This window comes from Leptonychotes weddellii, chromosome 4 (assembly GCF_054177405.1).
Source record: "Leptonychotes weddellii isolate Sample4059 chromosome 4, ASM5417740v2, whole genome shotgun sequence".
Taxonomy (NCBI): domain Eukaryota; kingdom Metazoa; phylum Chordata; class Mammalia; order Carnivora; family Phocidae; genus Leptonychotes; species Leptonychotes weddellii.
The window spans coordinates 159,337,236-159,365,039 of NC_138372.1; the positions used below are offsets into that span (position 1 = coordinate 159,337,236).

The 27,804-nt window shown below is 50.3% G+C and overlaps 1 protein-coding gene across 27 annotated transcripts in view; it reads left to right on the forward strand.

Moving 5' to 3' along the window:
• The first annotated feature begins 2,002 nt into the window (after nucleotides 1-2,002).
• The window catches only part of LOC115938771 (uncharacterized), a 331,027-nt gene continuing 305,225 nt past the window's right edge, over nucleotides 2,003-27,804 (forward strand). For 4 of the 27 annotated variants that reach the window (XR_014144398.1, XR_014144396.1, XR_014144404.1 and 1 more), the window contains exon 1: nucleotides 2,060-3,022. The gene's annotated coding sequence lies outside the window, so the exon portion shown is untranslated. Of the gene's footprint in view, nucleotides 3,023-27,804 lie in introns of all 27 variants that reach the window. The other 23 variants (XR_014144414.1, XR_014144415.1, XR_014144416.1 and 20 more) reach the window with 12 other exon arrangements.

The window sequence follows — 27,804 nt, forward strand, 5'->3', positions numbered from 1 at the left end:
AAGGTCAAGGTTGAACGAATCTTAGGGCAAGGTGTTTTTTCAGCCTAGAGAGGCCCCTGGGCCGGCAGCTAACAGGAAGGATCTGGTACCCAGGGTCATGACCTGGGGAAGGGAGTTGAGGTTGCCATTAGAAGCTGGGCCTCCCATGGCCTGGGGGCATCCAGCAGGCCGATACCGGCTTCCCCCAGGTGAAGACCTTGGTTCCTGGGAGAACATTTAAGCAATCAAAGGGCTAAGTTCGCACAGCAACCACAGCCCGTTGGATGGGTGCAGAGGTTTGACTACCATAGCCCAGACACGCGTCCCGCTCCCAAAGGAGCCAGGCTCAAAACAACTGTTCCGTGATTATAAACGAGTACGTGTAGCAGACAGTATGCGAGCATCAACTGAAGATTTTTTCCTTTTTCAAGAGAGGAGAAAGATTCACGTCGGGAAGAAGCTATGGGAATAGGAGAAACTGAGTATGACACAAGAGGGAGGGAGGAGTGGGTGGGTAGAAATGATAGAGAGCGTAGGCATTGGGTGGGGGAGACAGGGGAAGCCTTCGCTTCCGTAATACCTAAATCATCCACTTGCGTGTCCATCTTTTCACCAGACTGTGACCTTTCATGGTCTGTGCCTAACTCGTCTTTGAGACCCTCCCCATCGCTTCGCAGGGCATCGGCTCCCCGTAGTTGCTCAATAAATGCTCAGCTGAACGGAGACAGCTCCTTGCCTCGGTCCAGTTCAGGGATGACGAGGAGAAAGCAAGGCGGCGGGCGCTCCGGAGTTCCTTCGGAGGGACTATTGGGCATTCAAGGGGTGGTGGTGGTGGTGGGGGGGACTGTCATGCTTTATAGCGGAGGGAGCGGTGCAGACAGCGGCTCTCTACGCGGGTTTGCCAACCTCTGCCCTTGGGGACGGAGAGGGATGTCGAAGGAGGTGGGAAGGTGCGTGCGCCCTTCTCACCATGCCCGCGGATGCTGGGTGGTACCCACGGAGGCGCTCGGATCGCTAGGGATGGAGCTGAGCCAGGGGTCTTCCTCGGGTCTCTGAACATCTTGGTCCTTCTATTTCACAGACCTCGCCTTTCCCATCCGGCAAGTGGGAAGACTCCCTACTTCCAGGACGCCGGGATGGGGAGGAGGGCTGGGAGAGGGAGTGCGGAAATCGCGGCGCCCCCGCGTGCGGGCATCCCCGCAGCGTTCGCGCCGGTTCGCTCCGGCCCGGGCGCCAGTGCAGCCGGGACCCCCGCCCGGTGCCGAGCGCTCCTCCCCCCACCCCCTCTCCCGGCGCCGAGCGCTCCGCTCCCCTCCCCCCAACCCCAGCGTCTTCTGGGCCCTCGGCAGTCAAGGCGCCCCAGGCCCGCCCCGCCTCCTCGCGCAGCCCTCCGCCGCTCGGCGTCCGGCGCTGCCCCGGCGGCGGGCTGAGGGGCGCGCGGGGCGGCGAGGAGCCGGGGTCGGAGAGCGCCGGGCGCGCGGGGACCGAAGACGCACGCGGCCGGCTGGGCGGCGCGCGCTTCCCCCTCCCCCGCGGCCCGAGCGCGAGCCGCCGTGACGTCACGGGCCGCCCGCCAGCCCCGCGCTCCAGCGGGCAGAGCGCGTGCGGCCGCCGAGCACATGGGCTCGGGGGCCGGGCGGGCTCGGGGCGGCCTGGACCCGGACGGGCTGCGAGGGGTCGCGCGCAGGGACGGGCCCCGACACCCCCCGGGCCCCCGAGCGGATTTCCACGCGGGGAGGATGTTGGCAACCCTGGCGACCTGCCGAGACGCAGCGGGATCCACCTTCCAGTAAGTTAGAATTTTGCCCTCTGCGTTTCTGGGAACTCGCAAGCCTCGGCCTTGCGGGTTGGGATGCGCAGAGTAGTTGGACAGAGGAAAGGGGCTTTCGGATTCCGATGTGTGCTTGTTAACCGTGCACTTTGCTCATCACCAGACTCGAAAGTGGCGGTGAGTTTGGGCGTTGGTGGGGGGCGGGGGGGGGGGGGGAGGAGACATCAAATGGGCCATGCATGCATGAGATAATTCCGGGTTTGTGCACTTGATGGAAGGTGTATTGTTACCCAACACCTAAAAATAGACTTCCAGTCAGTCCTGATTTGGGGTCGCAGATGTCGTTTGGAGGACCCTTTTGAGAAGCTAGGGGTCTGTGAACCATATGATGCTGCCTTCATCCTTTGACCATTATCCTCCCCCACCAGAGGATTTTCAAAAACCCAGCAACTGTTTTTGGAAACTTTCTCTGCTTTTGCATTGCATTTACAGATTTGCTGGGTGCCCCCACACCCTTCTCATGGTCATTCTTTTTGGATGGTTTGTTGGTGTAATTGTGTTTACTCTCCCTAGACTAACGTGCTCTTATTTTTGCCAGTGTTGGGGGTGGGTATTGACTTTCAGGAAGGGCAGCCATGAGGCTGCATGTGTCCGGTGCCCGGATACACTATGAATTTTCCTGATACTCTGTAAGCATGGAATATTCTTCTGCTCACTGGAGCTCTTGGCTTCAGGCCCTTCTAGAAGATGAGAGAAGAAGGGAAATCACTTGTGAGGGTTTTTAGGGAGTAGAGGGGGAAGTTTTGGTTTTCCTTTCTGGTCTTATGTTTTCCAAAGAGAGGCTGGCAACCCCCGCTGGCCCACTTCACCACTGTGAGCCCTGCCTCCCGGAGCTGTTTCGCTGCTGGAGGGAGCAAAGCCTGGAGAAAAACGTGTGTTTGTGTGTGGTGGGTGGGCGGGGGCCTGGAGGACGGAGGGACAGTATCTGCTGTGCTGTTAGTCATAGGATGTTGCAGACCTGTTTTGCATACTGGCGTTGACAAGTTGAGGCTTGTTCATTTGACACAGTCCTGTGGTCACAGCAAATCTTTCTAAAACTCTAACCAGTGGAAAAGGTGCTTGTATGGATCCTCTGAACCCTGAGTGGAACTTCCTGAAAGATTTATTAGGAGAAAAACCTTCCTGGAAGCAGCAGAAGGACAAACAGAATCGCTGGCTGGGCAAAGCCTCGTGGCCCGGTCTCCACGACTTGAGGGGAGTTACATCTTAGAGGTGAGGACTCGTGGTCTGAGCCATTGGCAAAGGGCCCGACTGGAATTCCTTGTGTGGGACTGGTGATGGAAAGGCTGGGTGGGTCCAGGGGCGACCATAATGCTGTACCCATTGAACTCCCAGAGGGGATTTATTATGTGGTCACGTTGTTGTTTGGCCTGGTGAAGGGTGCTGTTTATTGTTGTTGTTGCTTTACCTACTCTGAGTGCAGAATACTGCATAAACCAGGCTTCTCTTGAAAAGTGGATGAAATCAGCTGCTTTTTCGGATTTCCTCTCTCTTCTTTCATTCCCCGCCCCCCCCCCCCCCCCATGCTATCCCGTGTGCTCTTTCTGTCCGTGGCTGGAGTTTTTTTGGCCTGGAAGGAGCGAGTTCTTTTTCTCAGTTCTGAGATCTCTGACCCCCACTGGTCCCTGTGATTGCTGGTCTAAAAACCGGATGAATTCTCCCTGTCCACAACCAGTCAATCCCATGTGCTTCAGCTTTTTTTTCTTCTTGAATGGCAGTCAGACAGGCTGGCTGCGTTTGGGGCCTTCTGCCTGCCTGGGATAGACGCTTTTCTCGGACAGCTAAGCTCAGGAGTCTCCTGGATGATAAGACACCCGTACTTTCTTCTTCTTTGTGTTCGTGTCCCTGAATTTGGCCAGACCAATGGCAAATCAGCCCTTTCCTGAGGAAGCCGAGGACCTTGGATAGTTGCTGGTCCGTATTGTCTGGGGACGTGGCCATGGCCTGTTAAAGGCCGCACTTGACTGTGTCTGTTTGAGGTTAGATGCCCTCCTGGATGCTCTTTTTAATTTGTATTCCCTTTCACTTTGGCTGTAGACACATCACTCTCCTTGTGTTTGTTTTTTTCCTTCTCTCCTGATGCTGGTTTGTGATCTCTTTAAGAGACCAGGACTCCCTTGTTCTGTATCCCGCGTCTGTAGGGAGACCCGGATCCAAGGTGGGAATGGAGCAACATTGATGAGCCCCATTGACAGTCTCCCTAGTAAACCTCAGAAATTCTAGGTCTTACTGGAGAATGCTGCTCAGATGGTCCTTTGATAGGTGCCTCCTCCGTCTCTTCTGTTTTTCCAAGTAGTCTATGGAACTAAAAATGGTAGTAAGAATAACAAATAATAATAATGATAATAGTTCCTATAATAACAGGAAATTGTATATCATACCAAGCATGTTCTTTGCATTGTATGCCCCTTACAACCTTACCAGGCAATTATAGTAAAATGTGTAGCAATGATGAGGTTCTTATGGGCCAGCGTCGGTTCTAAATGCTTTAAATGTATTACCTCACTTAATCTCCCAATAATCATATAAAATAGGATTATTATTATTATCAGAATTTTACAGGTGAAGAACCCACAGCTCAGAGTAGTTGAAAATAATTGCCCCTCAGGTCACGCAGCTGGGGAGCAACATAGCCATCAGGATTTGGTCCAGGGCCTGCTCCCAGAAGTAAGAGGGCAGTGAAATTAAAAATAAGCAAAGGATGCTTATTGGCCTGGAGCAGGGGGACTCAGGCAGGATAGAAACCCTCACATCTTGTACAAAGACACCCCTTGCTCTGGCTGCAGGCCTCTTCTGCCCTGGGTGAGCAGGCTGCTCCTAGTGGGGCCATGGAGTCTCAGACAGACCTTTAGTGTCTGGAGAGCTCTTGCCCCAGAGTCTGGGGAACAAAGCCCCTGGGGCCCCGGGCAGGAGGCTCAGACATGGTGCAGAATCTATGAGTATTTGTAAAGTGCCACCTCCAGGCACCCTGCCTGACTTTGTGACCAGCATTTAATTACTATCAAAATCCATAGCAGATGGGAGATAGGGCTCTTTTCAGCCAATCTTCCCCTTCCCTCACATTCCCTGCAACTGTTCTGAGTCCCTGCCTTTATCCTGAGTGTGTTCAGCTCCTACAGCTACCGAACCTACCCATACAAAGATTGTGGTGGCCCCTTTCTCAATCCTGTCAGTAAAAACAGTAACACCGTGGGTCATAAAATACAAGGCTTAATATTCACGAGGTCAAAATGGCCTCAGTCATTTTTACTGGCAGAAATCTGACTTGTCTTTCCTTTGTTTTCTCTTCCTCTTTTTTGGGGGGTGAAGGTAGAGTAGAGGGTGTTGTTTTGCTGGCATCTGGTGGGGTAATCTGAGCCCCAGGATTACTTGTTTACCTGCCACTTTCTCCCTTGTTGACCATGAGCTGCTTGAGAGCAAGGGAGGGTGGGGTCAGGAGGGGCCGGCGGTCATCTTCATCTGTCTGGTGGCTAACACAGCCCTGGGTCTTAGTGGAATCAGGTGACTGTCAAGGACTGCTTTGTTTTCAAGGAATCGAGCAGCCCCCAGGCTACAGTCATTGTCTTAAGAGATGAAACCGCCCAAAGTGGTGGGAAGTAGAGGGTTTGCCTCGCGGGAATGGACACTGAAGAAAGAGAAGGAAAGCAGCTAGCTGCTGGAGGCGTCTGGGTAATGCCTAGAAGAGGTAGTGCAGATCACGGGTATTTTGGGGGCAAGTTACTTCACCTCTGTAAGCCTCAGTTTTGTCATCTATAAAATGGGGACGATAAAGCACCTGCTTCACAAGTTGGCCGTGAGGAGGAAATAGGGGATGATCAGCATTCGGCAGAGTGCTGGGCTCCTAGTAAACCCTCCGTAAAAGTTAGCTAATATTACTGCTACAATTATTGGTTTTTTATTACTTCCTGTGGCTGTTTGGAGGAGTGGTTTCTGAATACATTTTAATGTAAAGGTAACACTCTGGTGACACAGATGATAAGATGGCAGTGACTTCATAGAGGTCTTTGCAAGCATCAGAGAGAAGGCCTGGCAGTTATAAGTAAGAAAGAGATGAGCCATCAGGGAAGCTGCAGAAGCAGGTCTCTGAAAGGACAGGGATGGGGGGCGCCCCTCAGGCCTCAGCCTGTCTTTGCAGGTGACTTACCCTCTCAGCTGCGATGCAGGGAGAATGGTTTTGCCCTCTTGGGGATGGTGCAGAGCACTTTGCACAGAGGAAGTAAACCCTTGAAGCAGACAGAAGAGCAGTTGCTACCGATTATTCTTTAGGACTCCCTTTTCCAGGGGCGCCTGGGTGGCTCAACTGTTAAGCGTCTGCCTTCATTAAGCGTCTGCCTTCGGCTCAGGTCATGATCCCAGTGTCCTGGGATTGAGCCCCGCATGGGGCTCCCTGCTCAGCGGGAAGCCTGCTTCTCTCTCTCCCTCTTCCACTCCCCCTGCTTGTGTTCCCTCTCTCGCTGTCAAAAAAATAAATAAAATCTTTAAAAAAAAAAAAAAAAAGGACTCCTTCTTCCAGGTAACTTTGCTTCTCTGCTCAAGAGCGACAGATCCATTCATACGTTTGCTGAGCAGCTGCTGTGTGCCAGTCACTGTTCTAGCTGCTGGAGATCCAGCAGGGAAGGAAAGAGACAAAAATCCCCGCCCTCCTGCGGCGTCCTTTCTAGTCCAAGCCACACAGTGGGACGGGTGAGGGCAAAAACCGCACCCACTCGGTGCAGAGTGGTTCTGGCCCCGCTGTGCCATTGGGAGTAAGGTGCCTAGCACCAGGCCTGGCGTGTGGTCGTTATGATGTAAGTAAGTGGTAGTTGCTATATTTATATTCTCCCATCCTCCCCCCCTCCCCGCCCCTGCCGAGATTTAGTTTTCTCCGTGGTACTTGTTATGGACTGAATGTTTGTGTCCTTCCAAAATTCGTATGTTGAGGGCGCCTGGGTGGCTCAGTCGATGAAGCGTCCGCCTTGCGCGGCTCAGGTCATGATCCTGAGGTCCTGGGATCGAGCTCTGCGTCGCACTCCCTGCTCAGTGGAGAGCCTGCTTCTCCCCATCCCTCTTCTGCTCCCCCTGCTTGTGCTCTCTCTCTCTCTCTCTCTCTCTCTCTCTCTCTCGCTTTCTCTCTCTGTCAAATAAATAAAGCAGACTCCTCACTGAGCAGGGAGCCCAATGCGGGACTTGATCCCAGGAGCCCGGGATCATGACCTGAGCCGCCCAAGGCAGACGCTTCACCGACTGAGCCACCCAGGCGTCCCGCTAATAGTGTTTTAGGGGTAATGCGTTCTGAGGGAGCCGGTAGAGCAGGTGAGGGTCTGGAGGGCCGGGGTGGGCTGCATTGTTAAGTTGGCTGGTCGGGGCACGCTTCCTCTAGACGCCGACCTTGGAGCAGCCTTGAAGGAGGTGGAGGAGGTTGGTCTAGAGGAGGCTGTTACAGGCCCTGGGGAGGCCAGGATAGAGGCTGAGAGCAGGGGTGAGCCTGTGAGATGGAGGAGCAGCATGGAGAATGAACTGGAGGGGTGGTGTGAGCCGGGCAGACAGAGCAGAGGCGGAAGGGGTGCCAGGGCAGCACGCAGTGGGTACTTTACGTGGTCTTCTTTTTCATTCCTTGATTGGGGTGTAATTGACATATAACGTTCTGTTAGTTTCGGGTGTACCTGAGGTTGGTGAAATGAGCATCACAGCAAGTCTAGCTAATACTTGTCACCTTATGTAGCGATTTGTGTTTTACTCTGTAAAATGGGGAGCTGTTGAAGGGCTTTAGATAGAAAACTGATTGGAGGTGATTTAGCTTTTGAAGCGATCCGTCTGGCTACTGTGCTGAGAAGGGCCTAAATCAGGGTCAGAAGCCAGGGCCCCAGGGGCAAGCAAGCAAGCAGTGCAGGCAGCACTCCAGGCTGGTGGTGGTGGGCATGGCTGCCAGTAATGGGCTTCCGGACTGTTCAGGGCTGTATCCCAAGCATCTAAAACTGCTGTCCCATGTGGTAGGCACCAGTCTTAGGTGGCCACTGAGCGCTTGGAAGAGGCTAGGCTGAATGGAGATATAATGCACGTGTAAAATACACATCGCTTCCAAAGACTTAGGACAAAGAGAGAATGTAAAATACCTCTTTCATGAATTCTTTAATCTTGATTGTATATTGAAATGAGATTTTGGATATGCTGGCTTATGTACATTATTAAATTAATTTCACCTGTTTCTTCTAACTTTTTAAAAACGTGGCTACTAGAAGATCTTAAAGTACACGTGGCTCGAGTTCTGTTTCTGTCCAGCAGGGCAGCTCGAGAACGGTGACTGGGACATGATAGGCATTCAGGGGATGGAATAAGCGAGTGAGTGGGCGAGTGAGTGCACGTACAGGGGATTCTGCAGTGAATAAGAAACCACCCTGTCTTGAAGAAGCTCCCAGTGGAGGAGAGAGGCAGATGGCTGATGATACCTGCTGGGGGGGGCGGCGCATATGAAGAGGGATGAGGGGGTCTCTGGTCTCCGCAAGGTCCTGGAAGACAGGGAACTGAGAGAGGAGGCTCCTGTATGTTAGGAGGAGATGGCAGGAGGCTGGGGGACTCTCAAGAGCCTTAACGACCAGGCAGAAATGGATTTAAATGGGTCCTGCCAACTCTGGGGGCTCTTTCCTTGGATTGCAACCAAGGAGTAGTTTTCCAGATTTTATATTTAGAGAGATGACAAATGCACATGGAGGGTGGGTTTCAGGAAGGAGGTACCTGAGTTGGAGATTCCAGGCTCTGGGATGGGAAATGTAGCTTTCCTCACGTGAAAGGAATGGGAGCTTATCTTTGAGAATCTGGGAAAAAGTCTGTAAAAGTTAAATATAATTTCTTGAGTTAAATACAGTCACTGTTTTGTCTTTATTGCCGTGGTTGTCATTCTGGTGTATATGGTCGCATCCTGACTTGTCCTGGTTACCGTTAGGTAGCAGGCATTCTTGAATATTCTTGTGTGCTCTGTCCATTTTTATTGCATAGATAACATTTCTGTTCAGTGATACACAGGTCCATAATAGGCTGTTTCTCATATATATCAAGTTTTCTATATTTCAGTTAAAGCTTTTTGGTTTTGCTTTTTGTTTTTGGTAAATCCCCAGTCTTAGGATTATTACATCAAAGCGTCTCAATATTTTAAAAATTTCAGGTAACTATTGTGGCTCATGAGATTGGCCCTGAAGCCACGTTTGCTTTTTTTCTGGCGAGAGGTGTGACGTTTGTTGCTGTCACTGGTGCTGTGATGCACTGATGGGTCATTAACATTTACGTATAGTGTGTATTACATGCTAGACGCATGTTTCCCTGCATCATAGGCACTTGTATTAGATTTCTCTTGACTTTCACTTATTCAGCAGATGTTTGTGGAGTGCGTGTTGTATGCTGAGCATTGTTCTAGGCCTTGAGTATTCAGTAGTGATCAACAGATATGGTTACCAGTTCTCAGGGAGTTTATTATGTAGTGGGGGAGACACAGAAAGAAGCAAGCCTACAAAAAAACCCCATTATTATAAGGAGTGTGAAAGAATATGAATAGAATAATGTGGGAGGATAGTTTCTGTGGGATGAAAGGGCCAGTACTGAAATCCTACATTCCAGTGAGACGTGAAGACCCAGGAGAGGTTCACCAGCGAAGGAGCAAAGCACACATTAAAAGGGAAACATTGACAAACGTGACTAGCTATTAAAGAAGAAAGCACGTCTAGCAGAAAATGCTGTAATGATGAGGATAGAGTTCCTCAAAGTCAGTAACAAAGAGCCAAACAACCTCACTGCAAAGTAGGTGAAAGAGATCAACAAGCAGCTCTCAAAGGAAGAAGGCAGAGTCAAGAGTGCCTGTGAAGAGGTTCTGAATCTCACTGATAAAGTCAGGTGTGAGGTCTGATCGAGGTCTGATGTCTATCCAGCAGATTTCCTCTGTTTTGGTGTACGGCACGAGGCGTTTTCGTAAACACACAACAGCTGTGTACCGCTGTCTGTCATCATCACTGTCGAGATCCAGACCATTTCCATCACCCCGGTCCTTTGTAGTCAGTCTGCTCCCCTGCCCCCAGCCGCTGACAACCAATAATTTGTTCTCTGGCCTGACCGTTTTGCCTTTTTCGTATAAACGGAACAACACAGGGTGTAGCCACCCCCCTCCGGGTCTGGTTTTCCTCGCCCCTGATGCAGGGGCTATTCCGCTGCAAGTACTGGCAGCTTGTTGGTTTCGATGGCTGTTCTGTTCCATGGATGTGCTGCCGGGTTAGTATGCATCCTTCAGTGGAAGGGCCTTTGAGTTGTGTCCAGGGGGTACGTTTTTCCTATTTTAAAATGTGCCCAGAATAGGAAGTCTGACTCAAGTCTTGGGAGGCTGTGTGGCATGGGATCCCCCGAACTCAGCTAGCGAGCATGAGGTCGCCCAAGAGCCCCACCGGCAGCATGAGGTAAAATCAAAAACATGTGTGCGGTCCCCACTCCTTCGTCAGTTTGAGAACTCACAGCTCATGCTCTGTGTTCTTTAAGGATCCTTAGAGATGGATGGGAGCGGCTGAAGAATGGGCCAGAAGGACTTGGATCAAAGTCACTCTTGTCATCTTAGGAGGACGGAGGGGTTGGGGCTGGTGGCCAGGGTCAAAAGGCTACTTTGACTTTACTTTTAATGCTTTCTGAAAGAATAATACAGACAGGTCACCTTCCTGGAGGAGGTGACCCCCAAGCTGAGACATAAAGCATAAAGCAGGAGTTATTTAGGAGAGGAAGCAGGGAAAGGGACTGGCACCGTCCCATTTCCCCTGCCAGCTGCTTCCGTCTGTGTGAGACGTGACTGTCAGAAATCAGTCTGCAGACGCCAGTCCTCTGGAAGAATCCTGTCATTCCTAACCTCCGGTATCATTCAGGCCCCGTATCTACCATCTGCCTTCGGCCAGACAAGCCATGCTTCTGACCCACGGCCATGGCGTCCACGGGGCGGACAGCACTCAGCCTGCAGTTTGGGGTGGGTGAGGGCTGGGTTCTTGGCCGCCCCACCGTTCACGTTCTCTGGGCTGTTCAGTGGCTGCTCGCTGCAGGCCTATCATGCAGCAGGTACTCCGACTAAAAATGGTAAGGCATTACAAGCTTTCAGTCTTGGAGTTTCAGGATCTAGTCTGCCCCCTGAGAAGCACAGTCTGGCCAGGAGCGGGGCAGGAGGAAGCACCCAGACAGGTAGGGCAGGCTGCAGGAGGTGGGCGCCCCTGGGAAGCCGTTCCGGCGCCGTGATGTCAGGTCTTAGCGCTGGACCAGAGGCAGGATGGTTGCATAACCAGGGTCAAGGATGTCAGGAATCCTTCAGGTATAAAACGTGAAAACCTTGTTGTACCGTCTGGGAGTTGTGTCTTCCAGGACACTTTCCCAGTGTCTACACACTGCGTGTGTGTAGTGACGGAAAGAATGATTTCTCCTTTCCTTCGTCACCCCTGGCTTGCTTAAAAAAGCCTTTTGCTTTTCCTTTTAAACAAGCAACTATGCAGGGAATGCCTTGCTGATTGAGAAAACATGTGTGGAATGTCCAGCGAGATGATAGGGAAAGGATAGTGCCTTTAGCTCTGGGAGGACAGAGGGGGCTCAGGCCAGGGGGCAGCCTCCAAGCTTCTCCTCCCAGGGGCTCTGCAGGGGAAGGTGGGCCTGTGAAGGGGCAGGGGGAGGCCGTGGCGACAGGAAAAGCTCAGGCTGTGGGTGAGGCCCCCAGACCCCCAGCGGCGGTGTCCTCTGAGTACAGACCTGGCCAGGACGCTCTGGCCTCTGCCTCATGGGTTTTTATGGACCAGATGCACTCATCTGTTTTATAAGAAACGAGGCTCCGCAAGGATAGGAGATCTCTTTGTCTCTAAGTGGGAAGATGGGCTGAAGGGATCCCAAGGCTGCCTCGAGCCCTGGTTGGATGAATCATTACCTAAGTGGGACTATGGAATAAACCCCATCAGAATGAATGCCAGAAGGGGCCTCTGTCTGCTCCAGCTGCTCTCCCATAAATTACAGGGGCCGTTCCACACACAGGACCTTTTGAAAAATGGGAAAAGCCAATCATCCAATAAGAGGGCGCTCTCGGCTGCACTAGCTAGAACGTTCTTCTGAGACTCCACGCCCAGGATACCACGTGTGGACCGATCTCTCCGAAATGGCACTCTGATCTCATCCCTGCCCCTGTTCAACACCTTCCATAGCTCCTTATCTCTGTGGGATAAAGTCCAAGTACCTCCGCTTGTTGGGAAGGCCTCTGGCTACCTCTTCAGTCCCGCATGGAACCCTTCCAGCTCTGCTCTCCAGGCAGAAGTCCTTTCTGTCTCCAAAATAAATGCACACGTGGGGCAGATGTGCTCAGCAGCTTGCACCCACTGCGATGGCTCTCCCATTGCACGAGGAGACAAGCCATGCTTTGCTGTGCAACACCCCCCCCCCCCCCCCCCCGCGCCGTGCCTAGCGGTGGGGGGGGGAGGGGCCGGTGTGCCGTGGTGGGTGCTCCCTGCTTCAATCCTTACTGATTGAAAGCGGCAACTGGGCCAGCCCCTCCCCAGAGATAAGGTAGTAACGTTTCTTCCCTGGAACAGCTTGCCCGTGGTGTTCTGAATTGCTTCTTCAGGCCCTCACATGCTTTTGTGATGGGCTCTGTGTGCCTGGAAAAGTAATCGGTTCTTAGATTCTAGACTGCTCCTTTCCTTTTCCTGTTCCCTCTGTCTTGACACAAGTTGGCTTTTTTGTTTTGTTTTGTTTTCTGAGGAAGCCAACCCTCTTGTGTCCTGCTGGATCAGAACACGTGGTGTTGCTGGGCTGTTACCGGGCAGTGATGGTGATGATGGTTTCCCGGCAGCTCTTGGGCTTTTGCCTTCCGACCGGCCAGTCATTGCTGATTTCCGGCAGGGGAACACGCGTGATTTTCGGATCCCTCTTCATTTACTGTGAGCAATCACAGTGAAGTTGCTGAAAGGAACAAACAAGCAGCTTTTCCCGTCTTATCTGTGTGAGCATCGTGCAGGAAGAATTCATTAAGGACATGGTTGGGGATTACAGGAGCTTCCTGTGCCTGGAACTCTGTGGGGCTCCCAGGGAGTAGCAGAGAAGAATACGGAGTTTACAGTATGGAAGATCTAGTCCTTGGCTTTGAGGGATCTGGGCAGAGGGAGAGCAAAAGTGCTGTCATTGATGAAACAGCCTTCATGGGCTCACCATGCAGCCTCGTGGTGTTTAGTATTACCCATCGCTGTAGGAAAATGCCATCCTGCAGCTGCTAAGCCTCGACTGTGCCCCAGTGTGCAGAACTTTTCCCACATTAATTCGTGTAGAACTAATTCCGTGTGTAAGTTGCACTTGCACAGCTGTCTTCAGTCACCCAGCATTTACTGCATGTCTGTCCTACGGGCACCGCGCTAGGCTTGCAGCTCTGCAGTTCAGAAGAGCTCCGGGGAGCCCTCGGAGACCCTCCCTGCTGAGTGAGTCCAGTGCGGGGGTACGCACATGGCATTTGGCACATGTCGACAACACCATGCTGGGATAGTGGTTCTCAGAGATGAGCTGGGTGGTGCTGGAGCCCAGGAAGCCAGGCGGCTGAACACAGGGGAAGGCTTCGGGGAGCAGCTGACTTAGGCGGGTCTCCGGGGATAGGGTGGCTGAGGTCTGGTTGGTTGGGAAGGCATCGAGGTCAGGGGGGTGGGAGTAATGGACAGGGTTGGTGGGATGCAGCAGAGTAGGAGAGGTGGGTTTGCCTGTGACAGAGAGGCTATGAGTCTGTGTTTCTTATCTCTGAGTGGGAACACGAATTCCTTCCTCTGGCTGATGGTGAGGAGCTGTAGTCCTTAGAGTATGTTACTGACAATAGCTGAGCCTGTGGTGTGAAGGGCTGAGTACTTCACTTGCATCACCCCATGTATTGCTCAGCACTGCTTTATGTGATAGCAACCGTTATCAACCCCATTTTCCAGATGGGACAAATGGAGGCTCAGAGGAGTTAGCTGACCGGCCCAAGTTCACACAACTCTTGAAAGGTAGATGGGAACCCAGGTCAGAGTGTGGAGACTGGGTTTGGAGCCAACCCATTAACTCCAGATCCCCAGGAAATATAAAAACGAATCCTCTTCCCTAGACGGAAGTTTCTCTTTATTCCCATCCCTGTTTTCCGATCTCCCCTCTTCTGCAGTATTCCATTTTAAGTATCAGGACTGCAGGTCTCTGGTTCCGAATGAGACAATTTCTGGATAGAGATTAAGAGAGCAGAGGGAAGAATTGGGGTTGTAGCTGTCCTAGGTGATGTGGATGGAGGGCAAAGGGCTTCCAGGTGTTGTTTCTTCTGTGTCATAAACCTGTTTTAATTATAAATAGGACTTGATGGGGGTGAGGGTGAGGGGGTGTAATGGGCACATTTATGAAGCGCCAATGGAGAGGAGACGCTCAGGTGTCTGGCTCAGGCTTCTCCTCCCTCACTCTTTCCCTCTGATTTCTGAACAAGAAAACAAGGGTGCCACCTCCATTTGCTCTCCTGGTGACCCTTGTAAGTACCCAGCTCTGCCTCGGGCGGCCTGGGCAGAAGTGACAACGTCCAGCAGGCCTTTTCCTTTGTGTCCCTGGCCTTGTGTCTGCCTCTGTCTTCCCAGACCCCAGCAGCTGGCCTGTTTGGCTTGAACCTCAGCTTTGCCGCAAGGTAGCTGCGTGACCTTCACGTCTCTGGGCTGAGTTTCTCCCTCTGTAAAAGGTGACACAGGAAGAAACTGAGTTCAGATGAACAGATTTAGGGCGTGCCTCTCACCTCCCAGGCACACCACATCTGAGGCCCTGGGAACTCGCAGGCTCTCCCAGAGGTGGTTGGGGACCTGCCCGCCAGCTGGCACATGACGGGGTGGGGGGTGGAGGGAGCAGGCAGAGAGGGAGTGGATCCAGGCCCGCTGCGTATCTCACCTCTGGCTCCCAACATGAATGAGAGGAAGCTCTCTTGGTGATAAGGCCTCCATACCGGCTCCCTACCCCCTTCCCCATGGTTCCCAAGAAAAGAGTTTCTGGTGTTTGACTGAGGGGGAGTGGGGGCTGAGCAGATGAGGCCATCTGGGCCACCTCTGCACCTGTCTGGAATCCCAGAGTCTGCCCGATGGTGTCAGTGGGTTGGGGGAGAGGTGTTTCTGTGTCGGGGTTGCAGTGAGTGGGCCTTTCATGTCTCCCGTCTCTGTTTCTTCCCCATTTTGTGAGGGGTGGATTGAGTCTTAAAGAACAGCTCTTGCTATTTGCTGGACACTTACTCTCATTTATTGAGCACCTGCTGCATGAAGTGCTTTGCTCTACCTGCAGGCTTGGACTTAGTCTTTGTGGCAAACCCTTTGGGGCAACTGAGTTGATCACCATCCTCATCCTCATTGACCTCATCCACCATCCTCATTGACAGATGTGGGGGGATTGAGGCATAGTTTATTTTTAGGTTTTATATTTAAATTTTTTTGTGGAGGTAAAATACACATAATGAAATTTACCATTTTCACCATTTTTAAGCGTCCAATTCAGTGGCATGAGCACATTCACATTGTTGTGCAGCCATGAATCTCCAGAGCTTCTTCATCATCCCAGATTGAAACTCTGTCCCCATTAAACACTAACTCCCGATTCCTCCTCCCTCCAGCCACTGGCAACGGCTGTTCTTTCTGTCTCTGCAAATGTGACTAGTCCAGGTAGCTCCTATCAGTGGAATCAGACAGTATTTGTCCTTCAGTGACTGGCTTATCTCACTTAACATAATGTCCTCGGTGTTCATCCCTGTTGGAGGACATGTCAGAATTCCCCTCTCTCTTGAGGCTGAATGATTTTCTGTTGTATGTGCCTACCAGGTTTTGTTCATCTATTCGTCTGTTAATGGACATTTGGGTTGCTTCCACCGTTTGGCTGTTGTGAATTATGCTTCTGTGAACATGGGTGTAGGTATTGCTGGGTCATGTGCTGATTCTATGTTTAATTTTAGGGGGAAGACTGCTGTATTGTTTTCCATAGCTGCTCCATATCCTCGCCAACACTTACTTTATATATACACGTGTATATATATACATGTATATGTGTAAATAGTAGCCATCATAGTAAGTATGAAATGATATCTCACAGTGGGTTTGATTTGCATTTCACTACATGACTGGTGTTGAGCGTCTTCTCATGTGCTTATTGACCACTTCTAGATCTTAGCAGAAATGTTCGTTGTTGCTGCTGAGTTATAGGAGTTCTTTATATATTCTGGGTATTAATCCCTTTTCAGGTATACAATTTGCAAATATTTTCTCCCATTCTATGTGTTGTCTCTTCACTTCCTTGAAAGCATCTTTGGATGCACAAGTGGTTTTAATTTTGATGATGTCCAACGTAGCTGTTTTTTTCTTTCGTTGCCTATGGTTTTGGCGTGAGGTGCAGAAATTGTACGAAACTCAGCCACGGTCATCCAGCCAGAAGTGTCAGAGTGCAGGTCTTGTGTGCCTTTGCGGCACTGCCCTGAGTCTTCATCCTTTGGATTCCAGTGGCCAGTGTTTACCCTGTTGGGTGTCTCAGTGCAGCTCTCATGTGCGTGATCTTGGTCATGCCCTCAGAGTTCTAGCAGGTGGCTGTTCTTACCGCACTTCCCAGAGTGCAGGGGAGCACCCAGCTTCCTGGTACCCAGTGAAGATTGGGTGAGGGCAGGTACTTGCTAACATAGCAGTCAACAGCCTATAGCAGGGGTCACAGTGTGCCCCCCCTGGACATTCCGACATATTGAAGACCCATCCTAGAGTTGTTTTTCCTACAGAAGAAATGACCAGCAAATGCTTTTGGTGACAAACATTTTTGGTGACAGTTGGTGAGCAGATTTCACGGAGCTTCAACAGTTAGCCCATCATCCTCTATTGATGTCTCCCAAAGAAATGGATGTCATTCATTTATTGGCCAGTCATGAGGCATGGTAGTACATGGACACCTGTGAACCCTGCACCTTGCTTAGGAGCCAGAATATGACCAATGAGCACTGACTCACTGACTCCACCTGCGTCTTCCTCTTCTTCTTTTTTTTTTTTTTTTTAAAGATTTTATTTATTTGACAGAGAGAGACACACGGAGAGAGGGAACACAAGCAGGGGGGATGGGAGAGGGAGAAGCAGGCTTCCCGCTGAGCAGGGAGCCCGATGCGGGGCTTGATCCCAGGACCCTGGGATCATGACCTGAGCCAAAGGCAGATGCTTAATGACTGAGCCACCCAGGCGCCCCCATCTTCTTCTTTCTAGCCTCTCTCACCCCTACCCCTCAGCGCTCTCCTCCAGGGAGAACCGCGATCCTGGATTTTGGAGTTATTATATCTTTGCTTAAAAATTGTTTTCACTGTATACATGAGTATGCCTAAATACTATTTTCTTTCCTTCCTTTTGAGCTTTACAGAAATTCCGTGCTCTCTGCAGCTTCCTTTGCCCCTCAGCACCTCAGTGATAAGTCCATGTTGGTGCACATGGTCGTTGTGGTCTGTTTCTCACTATGGTCATCTCTTCCACTGTGTGAACACACCATGATTTATTTATTTGTTCTCGCACGGGCATGTGAATTGTTGGCAGTTGTTTTTCTTTTTTTTTGTTTTGTTGTTTTTTCTTCCCACACCCAGGGTATGGTCTTTTTTTTTTTTTTAAGTGATCTTTAAAAAAAATTTTTTTTATACATTTCATTTGTTTATTTGACACAGAGAGAGAGAGAACACAAGCAGGGGGAGTGGCAGGCCGAGGGAGAGGGAGAAGCAGACTCCCTAATGAGCAGGGAGCCCGATGCGGGGCTCGGTCCCAGGACCCCGGGATCACAACCTGAGCCGAAGACAGATGCTTAACCAACTGAGGCACCCAGGCACCCCTGGTGCTGTCTTGTCTGTCTGCTCACACAGGTCCCAAGGAGCAGGGTTTGTGTCTGGGGTGCTGGGACCCCCTACTGCTTTGCGACTGTCCCGGGATCCTACACTCTCAGAGTTGGAAGGGACTTCTTTGGCCACGTAGTTCACCTTCATGATCATCTAAAAGGAAATGTTTTTGGCATGGTGTTTAAGAGCTCAGTTCCTGGCATCGGATGGTCACCGCTTCCCTCCTGCCTTTGCCTCATTCTGTTACTTAGTTCATTGTGCAGTGGCCTTAACTTTTCCCTACCTCAGTTTCCTCCACTGTGAACCGAGGGCAAAAGTCTGGATCATTTCGAGGTTGCAGTGAGATCGTGCAGGATTAACTCTGGGCCAGAGTGATAGTAAACCCTGAGCTGGCGTTGGTCCTGGTTGATGTTTAAAGATCACTTATACCTGCCCCAGACTGATGCTGAGAGAGAAACTGATGCCCAGGACAGGGGCAGTGACTCAGACAAGGTCACACAGTGGCAGCGGTGGGATTGGCATTCCAGAAACAGCCCCTGTTCAGTGTACTTTTCCTTCATCGGGGGCCCAGGATTCCAGGCAGGTCCTCGGTCCTGCTGGACCATTGCGTTCTGCCTGATGATCTTGACCTGCCCAGGTGGGATTTCCCCTCTTCCTGTCCAGACTTCCTAGTGCCTTTCTGTTTGGAATGTAGGAAAGCAGGGCGCCTGCTCCCATGGAGCTGTGATTCTGGTTGCCTGGGGCTTACATACCCCCAGCCAGGATAAGCCTTCCAGAAACAGATACACTGGATTGTAGTCTTATAGAATGGGCTCCCAAGAGGCCCCACCCCACCCTGGATGCCTCCCTGAAGAGGAAATAGCCCTGTAATTTCTGTGCTCCTCCCTGCCTCACATACCAGTCTTCAGGCCCAAATTAGGGGAAGAGGGCAGGCAGATCCCTCTTCCAGGAGAAGGACCCAGTTCATCAGCAAGATTTATTCATTCATTTATTGGGTCAGAGCCCAGAGCCTGGGCTTTTAACTACCTGGGGCTCTGCCTGGCATTTTGAATTGTTCTGTTACTTGGTGGCAGAGACACCAAAAGCCATGAGATAATTGTTCCCATGCATTAGGAGCATGGAAAAACGTCCAAGGCGTAATGGATAAGAGTGAGGACTTCCTGTTCGCACAGTGTAGGTTTGGGTCCTGCCTCTGTCTTGGGAAGTCTCAGATCTCCTGGGGGAAGTTACCCTCTTGAGTGTGTTTCCTCATCTGTAAAACTAGAAAGGAAATAGTACCTACTGTATACTTTGTTGTGAAGATTGTAGGAGATTCTGTGCATGAAGAGCTAACCCCAGAGCCAGCATGTAGTAGGTGCTCAATAAGTGCAGGTGATTATTATCCATCCAGCCCGTGAGCCCCAAATGGGGAATGGGGTGTCTGGCACAATTAGGTGGTCAGTGAACACGGGATGAATGAGCGAGGGTGGTTAGTGCTTTCCATTTTGAAAAACATTTATAAATGTTGTTTCATTTTTTAAAATTCCTAGTTTTGGAGTTTTGGGATCCATGCGTAAGCCCTGTCTCTGCAAAATGACATTAATTGCTACCCTCCTTTGGGCCTTGATTTCCTCCACTGTGGACTCATGCTAGCATGCATGTAAATAGCTCCGACTGTATGCCAGCCTCCGATCTGAGCTCTCTGCCTTTGTATTTAATCTGTATGTGTAGTCTATGTGGTCAGTCTTAAATTTCCCGTTTTACCGACGGTAAAACCGAGGCAGAGAGGTAAGTGACTTTTCAAGGTAACTGCGAATAAGTAGTAGACCAGAGCTAAGATTTGAAGCCAGGCAGCCTAATTTTAGGATCTTTGTGTCTTCACTGGTCTGCTTTCCTGCCTTGAGGTTATCTCTGCCTCAAGGGTCCCAGGTCACTGGTTGAGATGTGCAATCAGGAAGAATTTAGAGGCGCTTGGGAGAAGTTTATTAATGGCACCCACTGCCCAGCCCTCAGGAGCACAGAGCAGTCCAGGGGAGGCCCCCCAAGCTGAAGTGGCAGGGGGGTGGGATCCGAACACAAATGTCCCTTTGTCCCTTGTACAGATCAGCTCTCCCATCTGGCAGCTCCAAGGATCATCCACATTCTTTCGTCCTTCTGGAATGTCAGTGGATGGAGTATGGTCCTGAGGGTAGGGCTGAGCATTTGGGGCTTAGAACTCTTTGCTTTTTGAAGAGATGTTTGTGGTGTCGTTGCTCCCTTGGAGTTTGCCCTGTGCTCTCAGTTCAGCCTGTTTGGGGGATGAATCCCAGTGTAGACGATAAATGCAGTCACCCACCTGTCCTGCAGACTTTGACTCATGCTGGGACTTAATCATTGAGAGTGGATTAGCGGCAGTCTCCTTCCATTTGTTGTAGTAGCTCATGGGGCTCAGGGCGCACACCTCCCTCCCAGGCAAGAAACTGATAGCTGCCAAGTTGCTCCCCCCTCCCCCCCAAATTGACAGTGTGGCTTTCATTGTGGGAGTAATAAATGGTGCTTTTTAAGGATATCTCCCAGCTGTTGAGTGGGTTAATCTTCCAGATGTTCCTTTGCCCAGGAAGCAGAGAAGGGTGCATGATTGGATCTCTTTAAAAGTTGGTGCAAACATTTCAGTGACTTGCCTCTGACCCCCCCAGGGAAGGTGTCATATTTCCCTTTAGGGAAAGAGGCACCCATTTGCTAGCGTGGCCTGGGTGAAGCATTTAGCAAGTTGTAAGTGAAGACAAGTGACCTGGATTTGCAGGCAGGAAGCCTGAGTTCTGGTTCACACTGGCTGTGTGACTGTGGCCTGAGCAGGTGACCTCTCTGACCCTCGGTTTCTGAAGCTTTCAGCTGGGGGCACTTGTAAAGAACTACAGGAAGCACCGTAGGGTAGAAGCCAAGAGAGTCTGTGCAGATGTTAGCTCTTACGATCAAAGGTTGTTGTATTGTATCTGACAATGAAGGAAGACAGAGATAAAGTTTGTCCTGACCTTTGCGGGTGGGGAGGGGGATACGGAAGCCCAGAGAGGATGCGCTTGCTTAAGCCACAGCTGGATCTGTGCTGTCCACTGTGGTAGCCGGTATGGGGCTGCTGAGTACATGAAAGGTGGAAAAAGTCCGGGTTTAAATGTGCTGTAAGTATAAAATGTCCACTGGATTTCTAAGTCTTAGTACGAAAAAGAGACTATAAAATATCTTTAATAGGTGTTCGTATTGATGATGTGTTGAAACGATAAGATGTAGATATTAATTTAAACAAAATACATTGTGAGAATTGTTTTCACTTGTTTCTTTTTTAACACAGCTGCTAGAAAATTTTAAATCATATTATGTGCCTGGCATTGTATTTTTGTTGGACAGTGCTGAGCTACCCCGTGAGAAGAACAGTGGGCTCCAGAGTTGTGTTGTGTACAACCCGCACAACCATATCTGACGGACCTACCAGGTCTTGATCACACTTTTTACTTCTTTTTAAGATTTTATTTATTTATTTGACAGAGAGAGACACAGCAGGAGAGAGAGAGGGAACACAAGAAGGGGGAGTGGGAGAGGGAGAAGCAGGCTTCCCGCCGAGCAGGGAGCCCGATGCGGGGCTCGATCCCAGGACCCGGGGATCATGACCTGAGCCGAAGGCAGACGCTTAACGACTGAGCCACCCAGGCGCCCCTGGATCACACTTCTTGATATGAATCCTGGCTCTCCCAATAATTTGTTGTGTGATATTGGTTAAGCTCTTTAGCGTCTCTGAACTACAGTCGTTCTATCTGTAAAATGAAAATTCTAATATAGTACCCACTTTCATAGGGTTGTTGGAAGGATTAAATGAAATGATGCCTACAAAGTGCTTAGAACCCAGCCCGTTCTAGGAACTCAGTGTGTCTTGGTTGTTGTAATTGTTATTGTTATTCTAGTGGCTGTTGTGCTTTAGGACCTGGAGACACAGAGATGGAACAACCAGTCATTGTGGAACCAGAAAGGGAAAGAAACAGAATGCATATAGATGTAGTGATTAGTAGAGGGTATAAGTCCATCCGGGCGGATGAGGAAACATTCCCACGGAGGCAGGACTTACCTAGGCTGAATCACTGAAGCGGAGATGCCAGGCTTGCTGGGCAGACAGGATGGAGGGTGTTTCGGGCAGTTGGAGCAGCACCTGCTGGGCTCAGTACGGGGGCCACACGAGCTGTTTGCAGGGGCTGACTGCAACGGGGCCCCGAGGAAAGGAACCCAAGAGAAAAGAGGCCAGCTCCTGGAGATTCTCCAGGGAGAGCCAAGGACGAATTTGGGACCAGAGAGTGATACGATTGGACTTGGGCATCAGATCGCTCCAGCTGCTTGGAGGAGGTGGTATTGGAGAGAGGCCACGGAGCCTGTGGAGACCAAGAGAAGGAGGCACACTGTTTCAAAAGCCCACGTAGTTAGAAGTTAAAGACCTTTATGGTCCAAGTGGCATGTGTGCTGTGATCCCACTTATGTCACCCCTTCCCGGTGTATCTGCAAGAGCGAGATGTTTGGAATGGTGTGCACCGCAAAGTGGCTTCAGCTTGCTGGTGATTTGCATTATTGTGCTGGGTTGTTGGGGGAAGCTTGTTACCAGGCTAGTGGCCTGTCCCACAGATGGCTGCTTCCTACGGATGCAGAGCTCTTTGAACATGTTTAAGCAAGGCAGAAGGATGGGAGCCCTGACTCAGGAAGCTCCTGCTCACAGTATGTTTGAATTCCGAGTCAAATTCAGAGTGAAGTTCAATTTATTTTTAAAATAAAAATTTTTTTTTTTAAGATTTTATTTGTTTGAGAGAGCGAGAGATAGAACGCACAGGAGTGGGAGAGAGGGGCAGAGGGAGAGGGAAAAGCAGACTCCCTGCTGAGCAGGGAGCCTGACGTGGGACTCTATCCCAGGACCCTGAGATCATGACCTGAGCCGAAGGCAGACGCTTAACCTACTGAGCCACCCAGGCATCCCAAGAATTGGGTTTTTAATAAAAAATAATACATGCCCATATTTAAAATCAAATGGGAAAGGCTGATGTGGAAAAGAGCCGGAATCCCCTGTCTCCCTGTCTTCTTGCCCACCCTTCATCCTGTTCCTAAGTGAATGGGGGTGGGGTGGGTCAGTATCTCTAAATAATAGGCTTAGTTGCCTGTCTCCACCACCCCACCCCCCACTTAGGCCTGCTTTCCTAGGCCTCCCTGGTGTCTTGTGACTCAAATTTGCTGAGCCTGAGATAACAGCGCGCCCGCCCTTTCCTCTTCACCTCCCTCCTTCTGACATCTATATTTTAATTTTGGCAAGGCGCGTAACATTCATATTCTCTCCCACATCCATAATTAAGACTTCTGTGCTTTATCGGCAGGATTAATTCTAGAAGTTGAAACATTGGTAAACAGTGTTTATAAGATTATGCCTCTAAATGGGCTTCCCTGCACAGCCAAGCTATGGATGCTGATCACGTGTCCTTTCTAGATGGCTCTCGGTTTGTCCTGGGATTTCTAGTCTCCTCTTCCCTCTTTGAACTATGTGGCTTTTTATCCTGAGAGGAGCTGCTTTTTGAACTCTCAGCTCCATCAAGGCCCTCCCACCCTATTTCACAGATCACTCACCTGGGGACCCCTGCAGGCCCTGCTCCCCAGTGGACCTGCTGTGGTGTAGACTGTTCCTGGGGCTTCCCTTCTCTGCTCTCCATGGTCCTTCTGGGACTGAACCACTTTTTACTGGATCACTCCATCAGTCTCTTTCTAAAGATTTTTTTTTTAAATTTATTTATTTGAGAGAGAGAGAATGAGACACAGAGAGCATGAGAGGGAGGAGGGTCAGAGGGAGAAGCAGACTCCCTGCCGAGCAGGGAGCCCGATGCGGGACTCGATCCCGGGTCTCCAGGATCATGACCTGAGCCGAAGGCAGTCGCTTAACCAACTGAGCCACCCAGGCGCCCCATCAATCTCTTTCGAAATCCACTCCCTTATTTTGCAGGATCATGTAGCTTGTTGGAAGCATAATCTAAAAACAAACTAAATTCTTCTCGATCTCATATTACACCTGTTGCTCATTTGATCCAGGAACATGGGTCATCATTTCTGTCAAATAATGCTTATTTTTATTAACTCTGTGGAAAACTTGGGAAACGTTAACAGCATAAAGAAAATAGCATTAATGTATTTCTCTGCATTTCCTTTCTCTTTTCTTATTTCTCTTAAATTTGAGATCACCTAATGTCAACAATCTCATTGGATTTTTCTCTTACTGTAATAGAACTATTTCCATATGGAGTTAAAAGCAGGCTTTTAAGTATGACTTTTAATGCAACACAATGTTGTCATATCCCATCATAATGATAGTTTGTCATTTTCCCAATTTTATCTATAATTTTGAGTATTAAGAATATTTTTTGTATTCGTCTCTCGTAACTCGTGCTGAGATGAGTCTGTGTGCATGCGCATGCACATGTATGCAAAGAAACCTATTTCCATCTTTCAGATTTCCTTAAGATAGATTTCTGGATGTAGAATGACCAAGTCAAAGGTTCTAGACTTTTTTAAGGCCCTTGATGCATATTGTTAAATGTCTTTCCCATTTGGTTTGGCCAGATTGCAGGCACAAGCTGATGTCACACGTTTGCCCTGCATGGAGCTGCTTCCGTGTGAAGTTGGGTTTCTGAGGCCAGGTTGACGTGGGTCTTGTTGAGGGGAAGGGCATAGCTCTTCGGTGTTTGTCACTGTTTCTCATGATGATTTGGGGTTTCACTTGAATAGCACACTGGGGATAAATATCTGTGTCACAGGACAGGCAGCTCTTCCCTGTTACGTCGTGTTGCCCAAAATGATGAACACGAGAGAAATGCATTTGCATCCTAGTTACCTACCACTTACCAGCTATGTGACCTTGGGCAGCTTGGACCTTGGTTTCCTTTCCTATAAAATGGGAATAATAATACCAGGCCTCACCTCCTAAGGTGTTTGGGAAGGTTGGACGAGTAGGTGCCTGTGACTTGCTTGGCTCAGAGCCTGGTCCCGGGGAGTGCTCAGGAAAGGTCAGCTGTCAGCCCTAGAATGCTCCAGCAGACACGACAGGTCCCCAGAGTTGAGTCAAACCAACATGCAGGATAGCTTCTCAAGCTGGTTGCCTCTGGCTTTTGGCCGGTAGGTACAGACTTTGGACTCTGAATTCAGAGTCAGAAGGGACCCATCCAAGCTTGCCATTTGACAGATGACAAAATCAGCCTCCAGATGGTGAGTTGCTCTTTTGGAGTTTTCTCACTGTTCCCATTTCCGTGTAAAAGGAAGAATACACACAGTGAAGCGTGTGTGCACAGACTAGATCTGGAAGGATGCGCAAAGAAGATGGCCTTAGTGGCTGCTGCAGAGGAGGCCGATGGGGCCTTCTGGGGCCGCAGGGAAGCTTAGCATCCATTCTGGGACCCTTTCCATTCTATTGCAAAGCTTGGCCATGTGCACATATTTGTTCTTCAATCAGTAAAAAGCAAGTTCTTAAAAATCCACCAGGGAGTAAAGGGTCTTTGAATGCCATCCTGCTTGCTTCCTGATGCATTCATAGGAAGCTCTAGGAGTATTCAGAAATCTGTTTGTTTCATAGCTGTCCATCTGTACCCAGGTACCCGAATCCCAGACTGGAGGGCTTTCTTCTAGTCCCACAGACCGTCTGCCACCCCCTTGCTGGCCTTCCTTTCTGCCTTCCTTCCAGAGTCTGCCAAGCCGAGTCCTGAGGCCTAGACACCCACCCCTGGTCCCCAGGCAGCTGACCACCCCTGTGTTGCCACCCTCTGGGGTGGTCTGGGTGGGGGAGCCCTGGGCCTGACTAAGCAGGCCTGAGGCTGGAGGCCTTGGCCTCCTCCCACCCAGCCCCCTTCCGGCCCAGGCACCTCCCAGCACAGAAGGAAGATTGTGCAGCCTGTTCCCTATCCTTCTTTGAACCAAGCCTTGTTCCAAGAATTTCAGGGCTGCTTTGCTCGTATGGCAGGCTTGAGCTGCTCCCCCAGGCCCCATGCACGGAGTTGGCAGCTCCCTGGAAAAATGTCTTTCCCCCCTTTTTTTTTCTGGCACGAAGGGTGGATTTCCTGCCCCGCCCTAGACCCTGTATCTCAGGGGTCATTTGAGTTGAGTCCTGAAGGAGCATCTTGCTCTGCAGCCTTGGAGGGTGGGGATGGGGGGAGCAGGGGTGTCGGGGGCAGGAGCAGAAGGCCTGGAACCCCTATCTCCCTCCCTCCCAAATGCCTTTGATCTTCATCCTGGCCTGAAGCCCCCTCGTTTCCCCCAGGGCCATTGTCACTGCTGGGGAGCCAGGTTGTTAGCGCTGAGTTAGCCCTCTCTGGAGGTCTCCATTCAGTGGTGAGCAATTTTTTTTTTTTTTCCCCTACCCAGTGACCAAGTTAGGACACCTAGAAGTGTTTATAGGCCCATTTTTGTTTACCCATTCAAAATGAAAATAGCCATATTGATGCCACGGTCGGGGGTGGGCATGGGGTGGCACATCTTGTCACTGCTTGGATGGTGCGCTCCATTAGACAGACAGTGCTTTCTGGCCATTAACACCCGGGCACATTTCAGCAGAGCCGAGCCAACTTCCTCCCCTCTTTATTCGCGAAGTAGACCTCAGGCCAAAGGCATTTTACTGTGTCTAGTTCCTTGTTCAGATGAGGGAAACTGAGGCCCAGAGCAGCTGTGCGGTTCCTGAGGGAGAGACTGTAAGGTTCTGGGCAGGTGAGACATTATTACTGGTAACAACAATAACAACCATAACAATAATAATAAGAAGTGGTGGAAGAGTAGCCCCAAAGTGTGGAGCTTTGTTTGATTCTCAGCCAGGATGATGAAGCCAGGGGGCTTCTCCTCTCTTCAGCGCAAGCCCTCTGGTGTTTGTATTTCTCCTTGGCCAGCTCCGTAGTTTGAAATTTAAATGATAAAGCAAACAAGCCCTGTTTTCACTGAAGCTTTAGAAAACTTGCGGGAAACCTCTGCGCATTGGTTTTGGGAGCCAAGATAGGCCGAGTTTCCCTTTCAACGTGGGCAGAGAGGGACATTAAGGACAGTCCATCCGTAGAGAGTGAATGACTGCATTCATCTTGATTAAGCTCAGTGAATTAACGAAAGGATGATGTATGTTCCACCAAACTCACCCTTTTATGTATGTGCTTGTGGCCAATTTGTCTTTGCTCGAAATGGAAAGCTGACAAGATGGGCTATTTTTTCCTGTTAAAAATAATTACACGCCAGATGCCGTTCCAAGTTCTGTGCCTCAAACCAGTTAAAGATTTTTGAATCTTTTGCCCAGAATGCCTGTTCGGAAGGTAAGCTTGTTAGCATCTGAGCCAAGTATAATAATAATGATTCAGGTCAGGGACTACAAAGGAGTCTGTGATGAGCAAAAAAATAATTATTGCATATAATGAAACCTTTTAAATATATAGAGAGGAGATGAGGTGGTCCCCCGCAACAGAAATTTAGGTTATAGCTGCGGAGGTAAGCCTCTACCCGCCTTCGAGTTTGTTCTTAGAAGCAGTTCATAGGCAGTTCTCTCTCCCTGCTAAGCAGAGCTGCCCAGAAACCCTCGCTGATAGAGCGGCTGCAAGGGCTTTAAAGGAGCAGGACTCAAGGTGTTGCTTCCAAGGCTCCTTTTTTTTTTTTTCCCCTTTTTGGGCCCATGTTGCCAAAAGAGGGTGGCTGCCCAGCCTGGTGTGAAGAACCTGTTTTCTGGAGTCTAAGTTTGGATCTCAGCTCTGCCACTTACTTACTAGCCATGTGAACGCCAGCAAGGGTCATCTCTGTCCCACCTGTAGAGTGAGAACCAGAATTCTCCCTTGGCAGGGTCGGGGCACAGACTGGAGAGAGTATTTGTGCGGTGCTGCGTTGGTCTCCTAGGCCTGCTGTAACCAAGCACCACAAACGAGGTGGTTTATGGCAGCAGACATTTATTCTCTCATGGTTTTGGAGGCTAGGAGTCCAAAATCAAGGTGCCAGCAGGGCCTCGCTCTCTCGAAAGGCTCTGTGGAAGAACATTTCCTCACCCCTTTCTAGCGTCTTGTCTGGTGGGTGCTGGAGATGCGTGGCATTCCTTGCCTCGTGGTACCATGATTTCAGCTCCTGCTTTCATCGTCCCGTGGTCCACTCCCCATGTGTGTCTCTGTGTGCACGCCTCCTTTTATAAGGGCAC